The 16,445-nt window shown below is 44.6% G+C and overlaps 1 long non-coding RNA gene across 1 annotated transcript; it reads right to left on the bottom strand.

The window, feature by feature from the left end:
* Nucleotides 1-5,591: 5,591 nt before the first annotated feature.
* On the bottom strand, nt 5,592-16,225 carry LOC138109443 (uncharacterized). The gene is made up of 3 exons (XR_011150471.1): nt 15,524-16,225; nt 13,818-13,957; nt 5,592-6,532 (listed from the first exon to the last, which is right to left on the bottom strand). It is a non-coding gene; the product is annotated as an uncharacterized lncRNA (long non-coding RNA).
* Between the last annotated feature and the right edge of the window lie 220 nt (nt 16,226-16,445).

The following is a 16,445-nucleotide window of genomic DNA, read 5'->3' as shown; positions in this document are numbered from 1 at the left end:
TTTGAATTTAATAAATACTGCAAACTGGAGTCTTGCTTAAAGAAAGGAGCAAAAACTGAATAAAGGGTTTGGGATTCATCTGTAAAATATAACTGTAAGTATCCACATGTTTTTAAGGGCTTGAATTCCAGCATTACAGGAGTGTGAATGTTGTTGGGGACTGGATATAGTATTATTCTACTGATGAGTCTATTAGCTGCTTTTTGAAGAAGGACTTTCCACTAAAATCGTGTCTGCCAGATTTCCTATAGCCCTTGCTTCCCTCAAATATTTTGGAGGCTCCCACCATATTAATATAAGCTGTGAAAGGGATGATTTGGCCCTGGGACCACATACACACCAGTTCCTATGGCACTTCAGACAGATGGTAGTATGAAAAGCACAATTTGAAAACACTTATGTGAGCAAATAATCATGTTCTTCACTTACTAAATTAATTTAATGAGCCACATTGTAAAATTGTACTGCAAGCCATTCCTGATCCCTAAGATGAAACATGCTACTCTTCAAATAATGGGGTACAGTGAAATACTTATTCCTTGAAAGGGGAAAAAAATCACAGAAATATCTTAATTTAGCCGTGGTATCTGATCCTTCATATTTTTAACATATGGACCTAGTAAAAGTGATGATTGGGTAAATAGATATTCAGGCCTATGCCTTTTAGACAAAAACTTTTAAAGTCTCATTTTCTTAATTTGAAGTGGGTGCTGGATAAAATGCATGAGGAAAGTCAGATTTTTTTGCCAACTACAGCATAGTGGAAATCTTCTTGCATAATGAAGTGTTAACTAAGTCATGCTTTTGGAGAATGATTTAAAGTGTGATTCCAGCACCAAGAGACTGTGAAAAAAGCAGGGCACCATGGTGTCTCAGTAATTTCAACACAGGATATGCTGAGTTTGCAAGGAAAAAAGGTGGGAATGTTTAGTTTGGGATGTTTTCCCTCTCCTAATTTCCAGTTGCCCAAACTCCTCCTCTAGGATTTTTACATCTCATGCATGATTAAGTGGAATAAATTATTGTCAGACTAAATTGCATGATTGACTATAGCTGAGTTGGCAGGAGAGGAGTGGAGACTTTAAGCTGCACCGTGGGCAAATTTGGTGAGAAATAACTGATAAAGAAAATGCTCAACCCCTCACTAGGACTCTTTTACAAAATAATATCTTATAGGAGGATCAGAGCTTTCAGAATAGCATAACAATGAGCTAAAACAGGCTTGTACAAAAAGATGCATGATTTCCCAGGGTCAGGAAAACGCAGAACAAATTTTGTGGATAAATTTCAGATTGTTCTACCAAATATCAGGAAAAAAACCCAGGGAATTGAGAAGCACACAGATAAATAAGTTTTGATAAGCAATCTTTTGCTTAGGAAAAAGAAATAGAAAAAATTAGAGAGAGTACACAAAAATGCCCTAAAACAGGTACATCTGAATAATCAACTGAAGCATAACCTAAAAGAGCACAGGATTATGGAGCACAAACACTGTCTGTCCCCCCACCCTGTTTAATTTGCAGAAGTAAAAAATTAAGAGGCAGCATATAACATCTGGCCTCTATTCCCTACAGAGGCCACATTTAATTGTACTTACACTAAGAGACCATTACTTTATCTAAACAGCTTTCTGCCCTTTCAACCAGAGTACTCTTAGGATGCTGGCTCTGCCTGTGCCCTCCAAAGCAGCAGCAGAAGGAAATGGATGGAGGCTCTGGGGGAGAGACCACTCCCAGGGAAGGGAGCAATGCAAGAGGCGGTGAGAGGGGCTGGAAATGCAGCATGCTCCCTGTTACTACAAATGCTGGGAAGAGATCCATGCTAGCAGTAGTTTTTTCTTCATAATTTATGTGTTATGCCATGATGTTTTGCTACAGTGGGATCCAAAATATTCCAAGTATTTTTAATTAACAAGGACCCATAAAGGAAAAATTATATATCCATGCAAGAAAATAGGACAGCAGGGAGGTTCTCATGTGAGCCAGGACTCTGAAGAAAATGTTGCCAATGAGGCATAAGGCTGCCTGCATCTTGACTTACGCAGTGCTATAAAAACTTAGGGTGAGCTAAATAATGAAAATCTGAAGCAAAATCAAAAGCAGAGCATTAAATAGGCTGTACCAGTACTATAGAAAAACACATCCTCACCAAAAACGAACACTACATGAAAAAGACCTTGGACCCTGATTTTTTCTGCCTAAATTACACCTGAGCTGTTGGCTAATGTTACTGCCAATGAAATTCAGGTTTGACTAATCTATTTCTTAATACCTGCTTGTGGTAGGCAAAAATAAAGTGTTATCTGTATCAAAACTAAACATTTTTTCCTAAAATAGAGTATTTTAATATAAAGTTAACTAAAGTGCATTTGTCACGGAAGCAGACCATCAGGATCTGGCTGTGCAGAGGTACAGAGCTGGCTTGGCTTTTTTGCTATGCAAGTTATTTCTGTAGATATACCCTGCCTGTAAGATTTGCTAAACTGGAAGTGCAAAAACAGTTGTAGGAGTTATCTGAGAAGGAGAGAGGAGGATTTAAAACAAAGAGTTTGTGTTTTACTTTGCTTGTAAGGTAAAAGCAAGGGGAAATTTGGGGATAGTGTGTATTATGTGTGCTTTATGACAACTAAAATAAAAGACACTTTTTTACATCTGGAAAGAAAATTTTTCTTGATTCAGATACTAAATAAAATGATGATAATTCCTCCCTCAAACACGGGGTACATAAATAAGTTATACAAGAATACTGATTTTGTCAGGCAGTATACTCATAAATATTAGATAAAAGAAGAATCTCAGTTACAGAAAGCAACAAAAGCTAGCATGGTCTCTTGAGTTTTCCTTTTACTAAAATACATTAGTACTCTTGCTTGGATTCTTAAAAATAATTTATATCCAGAAGTTAAACATGTTTAAATAAATTGACTGCGTAGATCTTCCAAAGAAAGGCCTAACACCACTGTCAGATTTATGGAGAAAGTTCCTTGTTTTTATTCTGGTTGATTTAAAAATATATGTTAAATAAAGCACAGTTTCTGTTGATATCTTGATAACAGTTTGTATGGTCTGTGGATATAAAGAAAATTGGTTTCTAGAAAAGGGCCTCTTTTAATAGGAACTGAAAGTTTTCACTGGTGGTTTAAAAAAAAGACACCATGAGGTTACATTTCTTAAGAACATTTAAAAATATCTTTGACACATGTAGAAATAAGAAAGTGTTATTCGAAGCTTGATCATTTAAAGAGAATTAATAGAAATCCAATTTGTTCAGACTGGAAACCTGAAAGGACAAGACTGAACAAGACTTTTCATGCCCTTTTTTTTAAAAAAAAGAATGAACAGTCATACCCTGACGTGTTGATTGAGCTGTGCACTCTTAGTTCTCCTTGGCTTTAAAGGTGCCCTTCTCTTTGTCTGCAGTGTGATAAGGGGAGTGACTTCTCCTTTCTTATAACCTGTATAAAGATCCTTGGGACTGATTTGATTTGATTTAGGGAAGCTGAGAACAGGAAAGTTTCTGGTATTTCCATTGTCCTTATCTTACATCATGATTATTAGCAAAGCTCACTACAGAACCTCTTCATTTTGAGGAAACTGTTTGCAAAGGCCAGTAATTTTGGGTGGTACAAGCAAGACCTCAAAACAGTTAAGCAGTTTCATGGAAATGGACAAAGCTAGAGGAGAAGGCAGATTTTGCTTCCTCTATGTTTCCAAAGATTTACAGGGAGCTACATAAAACATCCTGGCTTTTGAATAACAAAATCACATTTATTCCTAGGCAGGGATTACAACCCTCTATAAGGACACAAACAGTTCCTTTTCCCACAAAGCCTTTCAGCTAGAAACAGAGATGCTAGACCTCCAAATTAAAGTGAGAACTTCTTTACACGTGTCTTTTAAACCCAGTTCTAGTGAAAATGTTTCATAACCAGTTCTGACCATAGGACATAATTTTGTCTGACATGATGGAGATAAAAAACACATTTCACAGCTTACCTTCACTTCTTCTGTCTCCTGCCAGTCAGCAGACATCTCCCTCAGGGGTCAGTCTGTCAGGACAGTGGACAGGAGCACCTGTTTCTTACAGTCTCTGGTGAAGCCAACTTTTTTTAGAGAAGTACCAAAACTTAATGAACCTTCCCCTTTACTCAGCATTGCTGATGCCACACTTGGAGAACTGGGAATGCCCAGGTGGCCAATGGCATCCCGGCCTGGATCAGCAATAGCGTGGCCAGCAGGACCAGGGCAGTGATTGTGCCCCTGTACTCAGCACTGGTGAGGCTGCACCTTGAATCCTGTGTTCAGTTCTGTATCCCTCACTACAAGAAGGACATTGAGGTGCTGGAGCATGTCCAGAGGAGGGAAACAGAGCTCAGAAAGGGTCGGGAGCAGAATTCTGGTAAGGGACATGAGGGTGTTTAGTGTGGAGGAGGCTCAGGGGAGCCCTTAGTGCTCTCTAAAACTACCTGAGAGGAGATTGTAGCCAGATAGAGGTTGGTCTCTTCTCCCGGGTAATAAACGACAGGACAAGAGGAAATAGCCCCACTTTGTGCCAGGGGAGGCTGAGACTGGATAATTAAGAAAAATGTCTTCACTGAAATTGTTGTCAAGCATTGGAACAGGCTGCCCAGGGAAGTGGTGGAGTGGTGGCATTTATAACACATATATAACCCATTTGCGTTTGTAGTTTAGATGTAGCACTCGGGGACTCAGTCTAGTGGTGGGCTCGGCAAGTGCTGGGTTAGCGGCTGGACTCGATGATCCTAAGCCCTAAAGGTCCTTTCCAAGCTGCAGGATTCTGTGAATGCCCGCACAACGACGGGGATGAGGCACCGGGCAGGTCGGTGCCGCAGTGCCTCCGCTGTGCCACCAGGCGGCGGCAGCGAGCGCGGCCCCGCTTTCCTCCCCGTGCGGGCGCTGCTGCGGTGCCGCGCTCCGGGCACCAGGCGGCGCCAGCGAGCGCTCGGCGGGCGGCGCTGGGCGGGAGCGGCCGCCGGCTCCCGGTAATCCACAGCCTCTGGATCGCCCTGCGCTCACCAGGGCCTGGTGGTCCGCAGCCTCTGGACTGGCCTGCACTCATCCCGCTTGGAGAGCTGCGCTACTGCGGAGAACTGACGCGGGGAGCTCGTTCCAGCACCCGGCTGGAATCACAGCTGACGCTCTTTCACCGCCCCCTCCGGGCAGGAAAACCTCCCAAGGCCAAGAGGGGAGGGGAAAGGAATGAAGTGCCTTGAGGCACAGGTTTCACAGTGGTCTCATGGCTCAAGTACACTACAGGTACTTTTGCTGGACAGCATTAAGGGAAATAAATATAAATGCATACAGCCTGGTCTCTGAGGAGGAAATATGCTGCTTTTTGTCCCATGTTAACAAGCTACCGAGAAAGTTTGCTCTGAGACACTGGGGAGACCCTGCAGGAAAGCACCCTGCAAGCTATTCCATTCCTTCAGCAAGGCAGACCAAGAGTTACAGCGTTGAAGGCAGTTCTTACCTGGCAATTACTCTGAGATGCTTAAATCAATTTACTGTTACCATCTTGTTCCCTTTCCCAGTTAAGGAGTTGAAAAATTCCCATTTCTGCTAGAACTTTTTCCCCATGCACAAATGGAGACCTGATGCACAGGTTTTGCCATGGCAATTTGCTGAGAGTGGGATATCCTGGGAACCCAGATACCTGAACTACTCCTGCCTGCAGGCACCACCCTGAGGGTTTCCCTCAGAGACCAAACTGAAGCACGGAATTTAAAATGTGTTTTCCAACTGTTGGCTCCTGTGACACAGTGCAGACAATCCCTGTGATAGCTGCTGATGGGGGAAACCACAGCCCTGGCCAGACACAGGACGCAACAGCAAAGACCTCATCTGTCAGCCACAGGCTGCAGAGCCTCAGCAGGACTTGGCTGGTGCTCATGATTTGTGCTCTTCTTCTTCATGGAGCTGGCATTCACAGTCTTTTCAATGAAAGGGAAATACTCTCTAATACGAATCAGTGCAGTAGGAATTGCAATGATTCTTCTTTGACTGGCATGAGGGTCATGTTTCATGATTTATTTCTGTACCAGAGTCCACGGTTATATTTAATGTGCCCTTTGGATGCTCACTGGGAATGAGGGAGGCAGATGAGCAGACACAAGTCTCAGAAGGACTGTTGATTTCAGAGCTGATCCTGATGATGAGCAAGCAGCAAGACACAAGAGTGATTTTGTCAGTGAGCAATGCATTTACAGGTATGTTGCATTTCCAATGGAGCAGATGATGACTGCCCTGTTCAGACACAGGGACAAGGGAGGATAGCTCTGTGGGGAGACAGATTGTTGCCCATGGAATGATTTGGGGGAAGGGCATTAGAATACCTCTGCAGTTCACCTGCCTTCTCACCCCCAGCTTTTGCTGTTGTCCAAGACGTGTATGAGCCTTTTGGTAGGAGGGCACATGATGAAAAGCCACTGTGGTCCTGCATTTGTAATTCTGTGTCATGGTTTAAGCCCAGCCAGCACTTCAGTCCCACAAAGCCACTCGTTCACTCCTCTTCCCTGGGGAGAGAAGAGTAAAAGTGAGAAAATTCATGGGTTAAGATAAAGACAGTTGAACAGGTAAGGTGAAAGCTCCACACACAAGCAAAAGGAAACTAGGAATTCAGTCACTGCTTCCAATGGGCAGGTGCTGAGCCACCCCCAGGGAGAGCAGGTGACTTGGGAAGACAAGTGCCATCACTCTGAATGTCCTTCCCTTCTTCCTTTTCCCCTCACATTTACATGCTGAGCATGACTCCATATGCTATGGGATATCTCTTGGGTCAGTCAGGGTTGGCTGTCCTGGCTGCATCCCCTCCCAGCTCCTTGTGCACCCCCAGCCCCCTCGCTGCTGGGGTGGGGTGAGAGGCAGAAAAGGCCTTGGCTCTGTGTAAGCTCTGCTCAGCAGTAACAAAAACATCCCTGTGTTATAAACACTGTTTCCAGCACAAATCCAAAACACAGCCCATGCCAGCTGCTGTGAAGAAAAATAACTCTACCCCAGCCAAAACCAGCACAGCCTGGTTCTATGAGAGGCCCCAGTTATTAAAAAGAGGATACAAGGAGGTCTTCTCACTGCAGTGTCCTCACCAATCCTTTTCCTTTAGCACCCAAGAGAGACAGAATCAAAAGGTCACCTCTTCACACAGCAAGGCTGCAAATAAAACCAAATGGGTTTTATTTGTTTACCACAAAACCTCCATAGCAATACTCATTCCAGATCAACGCCTGCACAGCATGACAGACAGGTTTGCTTGGTGTCAGGCAATTAAACCTTTATCAAGGTATAAATTGAAACACCAGGTCACAAATCATCGTCATCAAACATTGCTGGAGGTTATGTTTCCCTGATTCGTTTCTACAGCTTACTAACCATATCTTTCTGGAATATGCTCTTTTAGATTTGTCAGAGAGTAATGCAGAACCTGAATTCAGGTATATGGATGAGTCTTAAAATATTGGAAATAACATTGTGAACATTTGTTAAAGCTGCTTGTGCCTTCATTCATTGGCTGTTATATTCACTTGAACCTGTTTCATGTTATTATGGAGATGTATGCACAGACCTAAAGCTGTCAGACGCGTCACTGCTAATTGTGTTTGACTCCAAAGCGCCTGAAGGTCTGTCCTGTCAGCTGGATTGTCCACCTGTAAGTGATACCCACCTCCCCCATTTATACATGCTGGGAAGGCGCCCAGCAAGGAGCTGGGCCATCTGCCAGCTTGCTGATTTCTGGCTGTCACGGACTGAGGTCTGTGAAATTTGACTTCACTGTGCTACACAATTACTTAAGTGCATTAGCTGCCCTATGAGGCAAACAAATCAAATTTGCTGCTGCTGCGGTACACTGTGTTGTACTGGGCACTGTGCCTTTGCTTTATTACAGCCTTACAGCATCAAAGCTTTCATTGAAAGAAGATGTAAAATGGAAGGCAATGAACTGTCTGCATTAAGTGACACTTTACTATGCAGGTCATGCCAGATGGAGTCCTGTTTATCTCCTCTCTGTTGCCAATAGTCAGATCTTTTAGAAAGGAGAATATTTTGCATGGCTTTATCAAACATTTTGAATGTATCACCTGTTGTCCTATGTGGTCAACAAGTGATAAGCAATGTTTAATAACCATTTAAAATGCATTAGTTAAAAGACAATCTAAAAGTGCTGCTTTTCCAAAGGCTCATGCAGAATTCAGAATATGCTGAACTCTGAAACAGGTACATCATGACTACTGTGGGAAGTGGAGGCCAAGCAAAAAGGGACAAGGTCCCTGTGGAGAAGAGGAGGGATAAATCTTGCAGGAACAGCAGCCCATTCCACTCATCTTTCATAAGGTACTAATGCTGACCCTAACAGCTGGCCTGGGCTCCCCTGAAGTGAAGACCCAGGGCCTGTGTCTCTCCATGTCTCCTGTGTGCCAGAGCATGTGCTTTTCAATGCCTGCAGAGGTATCTTGCAGAACAGCTGGGCCTCCTCTTCAGCTGCCCGGAGTCTGCTTATGGACACTGCACGTGGAAAGGATCCTCCACTCCAGCTCTGCAGTTAGGCCCCAGATGTAAAGCAGCATTTTGGAAAAGATGCACTCTAGCATCTCATTGGCTGTTCACACTGTGATTTAGAGTTAGCAGCTGTTAAGACAGAAGCAGCATGTACACGTTCTTGTTCGTCGCAAGGGCCTTTAAAAACAGACCTTGTAAATCCTCAAACAACAGTGATGTTGGCAACACTCTGTGCTCTGTGCAAGGGAGAAATCTGGCCAACCATAGCTGGAGCATGATGCCCACAGGGAGGAAGGGAATGGGGCCAGAGAAGGGGGAGATTCAATCAAAGTTAGATGCGCTCTCATGAAGCATTTTGGCTGGTTCTGTGCTACAAGAAAAACTTTTCTTCTTTGTGGCACCAAGCATAAAACATGGTTTTGCTTATTTCAATACACGGATCAAGCCACATTGGAAAAACAGACATTTCACAGTGGTGGAGAAAAACACGAGAACTTAAATACAGGCTGGGAGCAACCTGAAACCCCAAATGAGAGAGACAGAACATAATCATGAGCAGATGCAACTGTGCAAAATGACTCACCTGAAAGGCAAAGAGGCTGAACAGCTCACAAGAGTCTCCAGGAGCAGAGAGCTAAAGGCACATGGAGTTAGGACACATGACAACCTGTGAGGGAGCACTTCTATTTGCTGAGGTTTTCCCAACCGATGGAATAACCTTATGTGTTTTCATTCAGGACTCCAGCTGGGCCAGGCTTGCCCAGGGTTAGAATACAGTAGGTGGCAGACTGAATCAGGATGTGCCTACCTGCTCAAAATCATCATTCTCTCAGCTAGGTGCAAAAGCCAGGTAGGGTCTGCCACCTCCTGTCACAGTAAAACCAAGAATTAAGGACATTCTTCATTTTTGTTTTCATCAACACTTACTATCATTTCTTTCAAAACAATTCTTTTCAAAACAGGCTTCTGAATTACCCTCCACTGTGGTCTTGAAAACATTCAAATAACATTCCTAAAAATCATCCTAGGTAGTTAATCCTGCTCAGGTGCAAGGGGATTAATCACAGTGTGACATTTAACAGTGTAACCATCCCACCTCCACCCTGTGAACAAAACTAAATGCAGTTATTACTTCTTTCCTCTCTCTGTATTGGGTTGTCCTGAGAACTAAGCATTTTCCTTCAAATGCTGACAATATAATTTGTGTCATTCAATCAGCACAAACGTTGAGTTGTGAAATAATCAGAAATGGAAGAAGATGACAGCAGCAGATATTCTGCAAGTGCAGAATCACAGCAGCCCAGATTTCCAGTGCCTGCAATGGGCCAGTACAGAAGGTAGATGGCAAAGCAGCACAGATCACACACAGAACATGTTTCTACATGGCACTCTCATGTAAAAATCAAAGATTACACCCAGCTGAAACTTCCATTCAATGCTGGGCATGATTTTGAATACATCCATCTTCCTGTGGACCCAGTGCAATCCATGCTAAGTCAACACGAGGATTCGCCAAAATTTCTGTATGCTTTGGGTCAGGACCCGCAAGTTCCCAGGCTCACTTGTAAACATAAGATTTCATGAAATCGTTTGCACTTCAAAATTATGCCTCAGGGTTCAATTTTGCATGTGGGCCCTGATTTTTTTTTTTTTTTTGGTTTTATACAAACATGTAATTTAGTCTGAACATTGCTTCAGTTTTGGCCTGACAGAAGTGGAATGGATTTAAACACTGAATGCTTATTATCCTATTCTTATTTGCTCTTAGGATGAAGTAGTAAACCTTTCCATAACAGCAGGCAGTGGCTGGATTAACAATTGGTATGCAAAAATGAGTATAGCAGCAAAAGGAAATAAAAACTGCTAGTAAGTCCAATAACGCCACAGACTGAGTCACAACGTGAGCTGTCTTCTGCATGATTTCTACCTTGAGGAATTTCTACTGATTTCTGCCTTCAAACCCGTGAATACAAAGTAACAACTGCTTAAAAAAAACCAAAACCAAACACTCTCTTTTTCTGTGTCAGTTCTAGAAAAGCCTTTTTCTTGAGAGTACAAAAAAGAAAAGCATGGCCAAGCAAGAAGCTACTCCTACACATCAGGCTTACCTAAAGAAACACAAGTATCAGAATGTGAGCAGTCACCTCACTTTACCAACCCTGTTTTCCAAGTCTGCCCCCAGAGAACCCAGCACTGCTGGGGCATCCAATGAGGCTCTCACAGGGCTGATGACAAACACCAAGGTAAATGCCCTCCATCAGGATCACTGTTTAACACATATCCCCTGAGCAGCATTTGTTTTCTTGAAGATGCTCAGCTCAGTTCTGCTAAAGCTGCCTTAAATCCCAGATGTCCATAGCAAATAAGGAAGCCAATCCACATCAGAAAAAATACATAACTGTAAAGCTTTGGAGGAGAGCAGGAGAGGTTCTTCTTTACATTAATGACACCTTCAGGATTCTCCACCGTTAATGGCTGTACATTCCTATTGATCGTAAATACTGAATATGGGGTTGAAAGATAAATTATGTGGTACCCCAGACACTTGAGATGTAAGACAAAAAATAAAAGAATGCAGGCTGTGCTCAGGTAAGAGCTGTGCTTGCTATCTCTTTTAAAGGTGAACCACAAGTCACAAGCATTGTCTTGCGGGGGGGGAGGGGGCGAAGAGTAGATGGATGACAAATAAACCCCCCATTCCTTAGGGCTGCTGGATGGAGCAGCCAATGTGAGCATGGCCAGCTCCTCCACCCCTCGGGATGCCTATGCCAGCTCACCGCTGTAGAGGAATGGCTGGGTGAACAGGGACATGTATACGTGCACAACCCAAGCTGTGAACTGTTCTTGACTAAGGAAAAGGGAGAACAACAATGCTGATATGGCAAGTCGACAGGATGGTGGTGGTTGACAGAAGGAGGTGCTGACCGCAGAAAGAGGAAGACTTGGGTTAGCAATAGTCACGTGCATATTTGTTTGTAACCAATCCCTTGCTATTAAGGGCCATGTGAACAGCAGCTGTGATCCAACAGCAGGGAGCTTGCTTGTGTGTGCTTGTAGAACTAAGGTGTAACTATGTGACCAACAAGGCAATAAACGGAGTTCCATCATATCTCTGTGAGAAGTGTGGTTCATCCCGGCAGATCTCTGGCTATTCACCACCAAGAGGTGTGTCCTTGCTCATCTGGAAAAAAGCCTGGCAGGCAGCAAGCTTCCCTCTGTGCTCCAGGGCTGTTGGACAGTGAGGAACTGTGCATAACCTGGCAGTGCTGGAAACAAGAGCCGTTAATATTGGAAGGCTGATCCGAATCCAGCAGGATACTTAATAGCATGCATGGATCTCCAAAGAAGAGTGGTTGCCAAGGAAACCACTTAAAAGCCTGCTTTAAAATATTTACTATTTATTCAAAAGCCAGAATCACTTCCTGCTGTCAAATTACAACAGCTCTTCAAAGATCATTAGGAATATTCTTTAATCATTAAGTCAGAAATAGCCACGTGGTTCTTCTCAGCAGGCAGATGAGTGAATTCTGATCTGGAATATTATCTTTGTAAAACTGAAGCTCTGTCACTGAAACAAAATCAGCTGTGCTACTGTGCAGCCATCCCAAAAATCAGATCTTTGGACTGCATATTCCTAATACAAAGTTATCATGTATGGCATCCTCATCTTTCAAAGCATCACAGCTTCTAACTTATGATACTTCCTAATAGAAACATACAATCACTTAGGTTGGAAAAGTTTAAGGAGGAATTCAACTTACACATCTAACATGCTGTAACTGGAGAATGCCAAAGGCACAATGTGAAGGGTTAGGAACATTCTGTTCTAACTCACTTTTCCCTGCATTTAAGAAGACATATTCTTCACTAGGGGCACAAAAAGCTCAGCCAAAGATTTTTTTTTCCTGTTTCCAAATAAACTGCTTGAATACTCAAAAGCCATTTAAAGTGTCAGGATAAACAAATCCACCATTTTCTTTTACTTTCAGAAAACGCAGTGTGTTGGGTTAGTTAACTTTCTCATAGTAGCCCTCAGTGCTGTGGTTTGTAGTTGTAGCGGGAGTGGTGTTGAAAACACAGCAGTGGTTTGGCTACTGCTGAGCAGTGCTGGCACTGCTTCCTGAGGAGGGTGAGTGACAGTGGCTTCACTTGGTGGCTGCTCAGGGTCAACCCACCACACCTGGGATCACCAAGGAATGAAAGCTGACTTTGGTTTTAATGACAACAGCCAATCCCGTAGACACGCTTTTGATCTGACCTTCCCAGCACAGTGTTTAGGTACAGGAGTTTATTTCCATCTTCACCAGGACAGAAGCAAGACATGTCATCTGAATCAAGAGGAATCCTGTGGAGAGCAGAGGTACATCTGACTCCCACCTTTCCTACAAGTGAGAACTGGTTCAGAGCCAGCAGTTTGATCTGGGCAGTCCTGGGAATGTGCCTAAGTTACACCACAGCCCTCCTGGTTCAGAACGTTTTCTGTCTCTGTGTAAGTCACGAGTCCCAAATGAGACAGAAACTTACGGAGTAAGATAACCAGAGGAAAGAAAATTACCATGTCCCAAAGTCTGAGCACAGAAGAGTTGTCACATCACCCATATAAGTATAGAGCATGAGCTTGAGAATTAGGTGTTGCACATCATTTGAGCAGTGTCAAAACCAATATGGTTTCACTTTTTTATTTAATGTTTCTAAACAGAATGTCTATTAGCTTGCTTAGTCATGTTTCAGTGTTCATTTATGATTTATGATTCAGTGATTATTTATGCAAGGGAAATACCTGGCAAGAGTGCCAAAAAGCACATTTCCCTGGAAGAAGAAAGCTGCTTTTCACCCACATCCTGAGGACTGTGTGTCAGCAGGGAGAAGCATGGCTGCTCCACCTGGGCTGGGGATAAGTGGGATGGTAAGGCAGGCAGGGACCTCACTGACAGCTCCATGGCACCTGAACAAGGAGAGCCAGGCCAGTTGGAAGCAGCAACAGGGGTCAGCTGCAGTCCAAGGACCACCAAGCCTGACCATAGAGACAAGCCAGGTTTGAGATCAAGACAGAAGATCAGTCAGCCAGAGAAGCACAGGATCAGTGAGATACAAGGCCAGGCATGGGCACGCCCACAGCATAGCTAAGGCAAGAGCCTGAACTTAAATTTGGCACCTGCTCCAAGGAAAAGAGGTCCTCAATATGGTTTTCTGCAGCTCTTTTCCCATCATCAATATCCCCACTGAAAGCTGGACTATCCAGAGCTGTCCACAAGCACAGGCACCCAGATGGCCACAGCAGGGGTGGCCTTTCCCACAGTATCTCACCTGATATTGAAGGACTGCCTTTGAGAAGTGCTGTGAGGAATTACAACTGTTGCCAATTATTTGAAAGTTGGTCTTCAAATAGTAGCCACTTCACCACAGCCCCAGGATGTCTCCTGGTCTCTTCTGATCTGCTAGCAGACCTAGATTGTACAGACAGATAGTTAGCCAGAAGCATGCCATAAGGAAAAAATTCTTCACTTATGAGGGGAGAAAGCATGGTCTACAAGTAAATTCTCCCACCTTTAACGTCATGTGCTGGTGAGAAGAGCACAGGGTTCAGAAACAGCTTGCCCTGCATTTATAGTTTGGTCTGACATCTGATACATCGATATTACAATGGGCATTTCTTTTCCCCGTCCCAGCTGATGTGTGTTCAGTTACAACACGGGGCAGGACAGCACATGGACAACCAACCTGCCCCTGCCCCCAGGAGTTTGGTTTGTTTTCCAGTCACACAAGACAGTCCCAGATTAGGGGTTTAGAATCTGAAGACGGAAGCACACAGGAAAGAAAGATGAGTGAAAAAGGGAAGAAGCAGCAGTAGAGAAATAATCCCAGGAAAATACGTGCAAATCATGAATGAAGAGGAGAACAAAAGAAAGTAAAATAGGCAGCAGTGGAGGGAAAGGTCAGGACCATGATGAAGCAGCAAAACCAGAGAGAGTAAGACAGAAGAGAGAAAGAGAGAACCGTGCAGGAGCAAAAATTCCTTGTTAGGAGAGCTAGCATCTAGAAAACTTAACTCATCCTTCAGGGAAAAAAACATGTGAGGGGAAAGTCCAAATTAACTGTTTGCAGTCAAAACCAAATATTGTGTAGTACAAGTTCCTGCCTTTCCTGTTCCTGAATTTTTTTGCCTCCTGTCTTCCAAGTGCTCAGAGGTCCCTCGAAGTACCAAATGCTGCACTGTAGCCCATCCTGCCTGCCCTGTGCCCTGATCTGTTCCTCTGTGTGTTCTTACCATTGTGCCCTGGCCTTGCGTTCAAGCCTGCTGCCTTCTCACAAAGCTATTCTTGTGCTCACTGCCTCATTTTTTCCTGCTGCGTCTCCAGATGCCTCCCACTTGCTTTCCAAAGCCTCATAAAGATAAGAGCAGTTCTACTGCACATAAGGCCTCAACATGAAACATTCATCATTTTCATACTGGCCTTTCACTGCCAACTCCGTGGAGCAAAGAGTGTCTCCCAGCACTTGTGCCTCCATATCATGTAGGACCCTGACACTTCTGGAAAGACCCCACTGGTCCTGCTCTGTAAATAGCAATACCTGTTTTACAGATAATATGCTGGTTTTGTTCTCAGTAATTCACTATGCCAGCCTGAATACACTCCTGGATGAATCCTTTGTGCTCAGGAGGACTGCTGCTCTCTGCCCAATGCCAGGGAATTTGGCAGGACAGCTTTGTTTTTCCTGTCTCGCTGAGGACAAATGGGAACCAGAGAACAACCTGCAGTGACAGATGACACTATTGCTATCCCTGAAAGACTCACAGGCTCAAATGTCATTCTAAATGCTGAGTGGGACGCCACACATCTGGAAACCAGAACAATCTGGTAGGTGCTGCCATGCTCACCTAATCCCTTCTTCTACAAGTAGAGCTGTACAGTGAGAGCTCTGAGAGGATTTATTGCTGCTTTTCTGGCCAGAAGTAACTGGGTTTTGCAGCAACCAAAAACCCCACTCCAACAAAACAAAAGCTTCCTTACCTCACAAAAATATAGGATAAACTTGACATTGACCTCCTTAAGCTCCTGTGGAAATTGTGTTGGCTCTCATTTTCCTCTTCAGGTGTCTGTTTTCGAGTACTCTGGTGTCTGGCAGACAGCAGGAGGCGGAATGGATGGCATGTTTCAAAGGTATTTGTAATCAGAGCCATCTGATTTTCTAAATTGCATCAAAGGTCAGAGACTGGCAGTAGCACAGCGTGGGGCAAATGATCCCTTTAAACTGCTGATTGGACACGGGTCACGTCTGGAGGCAGCAGGGCTTGTTTCATGGAAGCAGCTGCCTTCGAGCAGCGCACACAACTGTGCTTTAAATCTTTCGGATAGTTTTTCCTTAAGGGCATCACTGCTGCCTCCAGAGGCCTCTTGGGCAGCCCATGGGCAGCAGCTGCAGGCACAGCCTGGCTGTCCCGGCCCTCGGGCTTCCACCTGCCGGATCCAGGGCCTGAAAGGAAGCTGCAGCCAGGTGGGGTCGGGCTCTTCTCCCAGCAACCAGCGACAGGACGGGAGGATCTAAAGCTGCGCCAGGGGAAGGTGAGCCTGGACCTGTGCAGGGCCAGGAGTTGGACTCGATGATCCTTGTGGGTCCCTTCCAACTCAGGAAATTCCGCGATTCTGTGACATTAGGAAGAATTTCTTCACAGAAAGGGTGATTAGACATTGGAATGGGCTGCCCAGGGAGGTGGTGGAGTCGCCCTCGCTGGATGTGTTTAAGGAAAGACTGGACGTGGTTGGACTCGACGATCTCTGCGGTCTCTTCCAACCTAAGTGACGCTGTGATTCTGCGGAACCGGGGTCTGTGCAGGGTCACCCCGGCCGCAGCCGTGCCCCTCTCGCTGGCCCAGCCCAGGCCCGTGTGAGGCCCGGGCGGGGCCGGGGGGCGGGGCGGGGGCGGTGGGGGAGG

This window comes from Aphelocoma coerulescens, chromosome 4 (assembly GCF_041296385.1).
Source record: "Aphelocoma coerulescens isolate FSJ_1873_10779 chromosome 4, UR_Acoe_1.0, whole genome shotgun sequence".
NCBI lineage: Eukaryota > Metazoa > Chordata > Aves > Passeriformes > Corvidae > Aphelocoma > Aphelocoma coerulescens.
Note: the sequence above shows the minus strand (reverse complement) of the source record. Positions and strands in the feature narration are given on the sequence as shown.